General features: G+C 42.0%; 1 long non-coding RNA gene across 1 annotated transcript; it reads right to left on the bottom strand.

The window, feature by feature from the left end:
* LOC109368903 lies at positions 1–5363 on the bottom strand. The gene is made up of 2 exons (XR_002117369.2): positions 4674–5363; positions 1–1851 (listed from the first exon to the last, which is right to left on the bottom strand). It is a non-coding gene; the product is annotated as an uncharacterized LOC109368903 (long non-coding RNA).
* Positions 5364–6532: the final 1169 nt, after the last annotated feature.

Raw genomic sequence — 6532 nt, 5'->3', positions numbered from 1 at the left:
TTTTTTCCACCAATCATGTTTCTCTCTACAGCCAGCCAGACATGACCTGCAATGGCAGGACTTGCAAATTGCTACTGAATGTATTTTATCAACACAGAAACAAATAACACATAAACAATATAATAACAATATAAACAGTCAGTGCACTGAATAAATGATACCTTGGACACAAGCACAGTTTAGCTACAATTGATGCCTTGTGTGAGTGTCAAAGGTGGGAAACCTTAAGACAGTTGTAGCCAGGACACTGCTGTGCACTATATTCCCTATTCTCTCCACTTTGCTTCAGAAAATGTTCTATCTCGGGTAGCCACGCCATGTTGTGGCTACTTCCTCTGTAATGCCAATGTCTGTACAACAGCAGTTGTGTCTCTAAGTACCGGAAGATTTTTCTCTGATTAAATAATTCTTAAGGGAAAAATTGCTTCCTGGAAACCAGAGCCTGAGCATAGAGATGAAGTTCCTAAAGGGTGTCTGCCCTGCATGTTGTTTGACCACTTCTGTGCGAGCACTGATGCTCACTTGTAAGCAGAACAAATTATGCTTGGGTTAGAAGTGCATTTCACATCACTGCAGCCTTCCACTAATGGTCATCAAAAGGGCAGCACCAGCATTGGAGTATAACTGGCACTGGAAGACTCAGCTGCATCTTTTGTTTCATAGAAAATTATTAATCTTACAGGCAACCCCTGCCTCTAAAGGAAAAAAAAGAATATATGCATCTTACACATTGTTTCCTAAAATGTGTACCAGCAAGCTTAACTTCTGCTGGCAGCAGGACCAAGATATTCAATGGGAAGGGACTTACTGCACAGGGAGCACTGACTGGGTCTGGTGCATAACTTTTATATAGTCCCACGTGAAGAGAGGCACTTGCAGATCTTAAGTTTGGGTGGCTAAGCACTTGAAAAGCAGCACATACATCTGACGGCTCTACTGTTCCTCTTTTATCTAGTATCTATAGCTACATGTCTCTGCTTTAGTGCTGTGCACAGTCATCTGCGGTGCTGCCCTATGAAACAGAAGTATGACTTCAGAGTGCTGATGTCATCCTGAGTATTTTGTGAATGTTTGTTTAGTTCCTGAAGGGGTAAGTAGTAGAATTATCAAAAGAGTCACAAAAGGTCTATATGGTGCTTGGAGATCCCACGAGCTACCTGGTATTCAGCTCTTAATTTTGCATTCTGGCACCCAAAGGCACAGTTACACAGTCCTTTCAGAAACAGGGACAGCAACAAAACAGAACGTTGTGCTGCTGCCTGAGTGGTTACTGACACTAAGCTGGATGACTTTGCTTTGAAGATGAGAAGCAGCCACTGAACTTAAATGTGGCTGAGTGCAGGCAGTGAAAAGCTGAGCTCTGCTAATGGACTGTTGAAGTTCTACAGAAACATGTTTGTCAGTTACACATCTACACAGAGGGCAGCAACTTTAAATTTGGGTCTATCAGTAAGAACAACTGAGTGGGTCTTCTTAATGATTCTTATAGAGTTTAAGAAAATAAAACTTGTTTCGAATATGTGTGACACACCTTGGTGCCCCAGAATACAAAGGAGTTGTGTTCACTATCACAATGCCTACTTTGAATAACAAAGCAAGACAGCCAGTCCTCCCCCATCTCCATTTCCTATCTCTAAAGCCTGAACATAACACAAGGCTGTGCTTCAGCACAGGGTTGTGAGGGACGGCCTCTTTCACACTCCCTGTGGATTGACAGATCTATTGTCACTGCACAGACCTACTTGATCTGAAGTCCATACATTGATATTTTCAAAACTCATTGCAACATTTGGAATCTTACCTTATGACTTTCTTACAGCTGTATCTTCATTCTTGTGTCATCTTGAACACCTGGTTCACAAAAACAACAACAAAAGATTAGAAAGAGGTACATTTACTTATATCAATTTTCTCTTGCAACAACACAGACTTAATCCAGGCTATACTATGCCTGGTTTAATGAGTAGTCAGTGTGAGTGAGGTGAAAATAAACTGCTCATTATCAGGAAACCAATGAGTTTGTTTTGTTTATCTTAATCTACCCAGTGTTGTAAACTTTGGTGCTCAAATATGAAAGAATAGACTCAAAGACAGTATGGCATGTAAGAAGCACAGGTCTTCTTTTCAGGGCTAAAGATCCTAGTACAGCATTTGTGAGGAGCAAAGAGTAAAAATGTAGTTTGAGTCGTTGCAGAAACAGCCAATTTTCAAAGAAAATGAAAAAAGAGAGGCTACAAAAAAAAAAAAAGCCTTGTTAAACTGAAAATGTATCGTGCTTACTGTGGTTATTCAGCTTTTAAACAAAACACCTTTCATTTGAAGCCATTGAATAAAGGCTGAGGAAAACACTTTTTGAGTACTGAACACCAGGCTAAAGCGGGGCTGGCAGCCATCTTTCTTCTATGGGAGAAAAGAGGTTTGTAAACGAAATGCCAACGCCATGTGAGACCCAAATGCATCAGCGTAATAAAGATAGGAAGGCAGCAGAGCAGAGTGTGATATTCTGAGCCTCCCTAACGGATGAGTCATCGGCAGGGTGGGCTCGTGCAGCTCTAGCCAGAAGCACAGCGGCAACACACAACACACCCAGTTCTCTCCTACCACCAGAGAAAAAGTGCTCGGCCTCAGTGCAGGCGTATCAGGATAAGGTCCCAGGTGAATCAGATGTCAAAAAGGGGCTTGCCTATGCTTATCAATTGCAAACACACCCTAACAGAAGCTATCGCCCAACTCCATGTTACAACACATAATTAATGCAGTAAAGCTTGCTCACGATTACCTCTTAGCTAGATTGCATTTGAAATACAATTTTTCTCACCTCCCACTGAGATGCTGTATGAGCAGGTGGGGACACACAGGCCTACGAGAGCATTTGCGGGCAGCTGTGACCTTTTACAGAGCCCTTTTGCATAAGGACAGAGGCTGCCATCTACCAACAGCCGTGGGGTGATGCATCATTTTCTCAAAACCCAACTTTTTGCTTTAATTTACGTGAAAAATTTATGTCCCTGTAGTTTCTCTCCATTTCCAATTTTGTTTTGTTTTGTTTCTTGCAATTAACTGTTTCTTCAAAGTAGAAGGTAAATGACTGTGACAGCATTTAAGCATATGGAATAAAGTAATCATCTAGAAGACAAGCAGATTTTATTTTTTAAACAAGCAGAAGTACACATCCCATAATCAGCCAGAATCTGACATTTCATGGTTGTCAAAAGCAGGAGATCTGTTAAGGGATTTCCTTATCCCATTCACCAAGTTTAGAGAGAAGTTACTTTCCTATTGAAACTTCTTTTGTTAAAAACAAACATTCAAAAAGCTCTTTAAAAACTAACCTCACAAAAACCATGGTAACTACATATGAGTATTATCCAATATTTTTTATCAACAGATTTCAATTTATATATTTTCTTAACACCAAGGCAAATTTAATTATTCCCAGATAGGGAAAAAGGCATAAGGTAAGAAGAGGCAGGCAGGTATCATAATAAAAAAATAAATTTACATGTTTCATTATCTATTCAAATGCCTTATCTACTGTTCTGCACCTTGCAATGATACAAATTTCTCTGCTAAAGCCTGCTGAAGTCTGTGGAAAGTCTTTCATCAGCTTCAGATATGTTAGAATTGTGTTTTAAAATTTGAATCCTTCAAAACTAACATGTCCACTCTCTGCTGATTTTGTGCTGTACCAGTATGAACCAGCATCACTGCAGGATGAAATGAGACTGGGGCCTGTGATTTCCCCGGTCTTTTTTTTTAATAACATAATCTCAATAACACTGTGATTTTAGAAGGGCACAGCGACACAGCAAAGCAGAAAACCAACAACATGCTGAGACAGATGTGCATATGACACCACTTGGTAAATTTATTCTGAACTACAGATGGCAAGAAGAACCAGCTTTAGCAGCTGCTCCAGCCTGCATCAGAACTGGTGCTGAGGAAAAGGAATGGTTCTTTTGTCAGCCACACTTTGGCAAAAACAAAGCCCATCTTCAAATCCTTTTACTGGGATGCCCAGTAAAAAGCAAAATGGAAAATAACCCCTTGTGCTAAGTGGCAGTAGTTTAAGATGTTGCCTAGAAGTCTTGGAAACTTAATTATCCTGCCTTCATAACAAAGCATGAGCAATATTTCCCCACCTGCATGCCAAGTGTTTAAACAAAGAGTTTTAAACAAATACAGCTTTCCGGGTAGGGGGAAAACACAATTTTAGAATATATCAACTTAGAAATTGTGAATAATCATCTGTTAGTGAGACAACCATCCTCAGGAAATCCTAGCAATAGTCCCTTATTTTTGCTGCTACAATGCAGCTCCTGCAGCTGAGGGAAAGGAACTGCTTTGGCCAGGAATTGCTGTCACAGCCCGTATCAATGATTGAGCACCTGGTGAAGGGACGCAGAGAGCACAGGTGAAAGCAATTCACTTGTGTGACTAGAAGGTTGCACCCCTCCCTAAACCTCATTTAATTAAGGGCTGGCTACCACAAAAGAACAGTCTCTATCTAGAGATCTCTTCTTTTGGACTGTTTAGTGAACCCTGGTCTTTGGGCAGGTAAGCAATTTTTATTTATTTATTTTTTTAACTGGGTTGTGACCATTACCCTTTTTTGGGTAATTTAGAATTGGTTGTCTGCCATCACCTTTCCCTCTACCCAGCTGTATCCTTACCTCACTGTTTGCTGCCTAGCCTTGGAGAAGCTGCTGTTGAGAGAGCTCATCTCTTGATGTGAAGGGGGTACCATTTCAGTACATGTGAATGCAGACATGCTACTCTGCATAGCTGTTTAAGGAGCTGGCCCAATAAGTGCCTGATACTTCTTTGCTGCCATTTGCCATCAGTTATTACACTGTCCTTTTTCTAGCTCCATTGCTTGCTGCTCTGCTGATAGCCCTTGTGGTATCTCAGTATTGGCTCTAAAATCTCCTTAAACTCTACTCTCAACAACTGCTTTTGCTCTCTTCATCTGCTGTTCTTTGTGGAGGCTCTAAAGGCTACTGGCTACAACACAGCTCACCCATAGATTATTTGATATATTTTTCAGATAAATAGTGTACTTGCTTCCATTTCTAGGCTTTGAGGCATTTTTTGCAGAAAGAATGTCCCTCTTACCTACTTTTAGGTAAGAGGTACTCAAATATGTAGAGTAGCTCAGTCAGCTAGCTCCCCTTGCACAGCCAGTGATATTCTCATCAGAGTCCTGTCAGATAGTGCTTTCAGGCAGTCTTTGCTCATCAAAACTGAGCTTCTATCTCAAACACATCTGGAAAATGCTAAGGAGAAGAAAGGGGCATCTGAGGTTTTTCAACTCAGGAACTGCTGTTTTAGTGACAAAATCAGCACATACCTATGCCTGCATTCTCAAATGCACGTGCAGAGCTTTGTTAGAAGATCTTAAGCCTGAAGGGAACAGCTGCACATCAAAAGCAATAGTGATGCATGTTTGAATTCAAGGAAATTAGTGAATGCAGGAAGCTGTTAGACTACTGTGGTGTTAACCCTGGAGTATCTGTATCCTTAAGTCTCCACGTTTTCCTTTCTCATTTCAGAATGGCTATAGTAACAGTTCATCTTCCCTAGTATCATGCAGAACATCTCCATCTTCATCACCTCCTTTTGGATACTGCCATCTTCCCCCAGTATCTCTGTGCATGTATTAGTAGATATTATTATTCTGGTTGCTCTCCTTGGCAGTTCTTGAAAAGATTATCAGAGCTACATTTCTGGCAGTTATTGCCTTTATATATATTAATAAATTCAAGAGTGCTACAGAAAGGTACCAGCAACCAAAACTGGTCTGTCCATGTTGTTAAATGTTCCAGAAGGTCCCTGACATGCTTCTGGGCAATGCCAACTGTCCCGAACAGCTCCTGGGCATGTTAGAGAGCTGATTCTGGCTAATGGCTCGTCAGGACGAGCAAGCTGTGTGTGACTTCCCTCTTCTGAAGGCTCAGAGAGCTGACTGTGGCAGAGGCCACCAGACCACTTGAGCTGGATCGGTCCCAGAAATAAGTTACTTTCATCAGTACCACAGATGCAGCACCTGCACAGCTTTCAAGAGGTTTCTCATGTCACTTGGATGCTTTAGCCTTGTCCCCAGCTGCTTATGACTTCTCACTTCACAGGGTGACATCTCCCCTTGGTAGAAGGCCATAGATATTTATAAATGCCGATATTAAAGCAGCAAGTTGGCTGGAAGCTTTACCTGAGTCAGGTGTGGTCCCTCCCACAACCTGCACACCTCTCTGTGCTGCTGCTGTCTGCTAGATACTGGCCAGCATTTGGGTTTCTGACTGAAAGGCAATGGCATGATCACGAATTCAGCACAGTAAGAGTCTGTTGCATTTAAAAACGTCGATTCTGTGAGCTTTCCGAGATCCAGCAGCGCGAGGCACGTTTTCTTTCTCTGCTTTGGTGCGTACCAGCGCAAACCGCACTCCGCCAGCCGCTCCAACTGAGGGAACCACCTCCGTTCCTCCTGCCCCAGGACACGGCACCAGCCGAGGGCGATTTCTGCCGCCTGGGGGCG

The sequence above is a fragment of the Meleagris gallopavo genome, chromosome 8, assembly GCF_000146605.3.
Source record: "Meleagris gallopavo isolate NT-WF06-2002-E0010 breed Aviagen turkey brand Nicholas breeding stock chromosome 8, Turkey_5.1, whole genome shotgun sequence".
NCBI lineage: Eukaryota > Metazoa > Chordata > Aves > Galliformes > Phasianidae > Meleagris > Meleagris gallopavo.
Note: the sequence above shows the minus strand (reverse complement) of the source record. Positions and strands in the feature narration are given on the sequence as shown.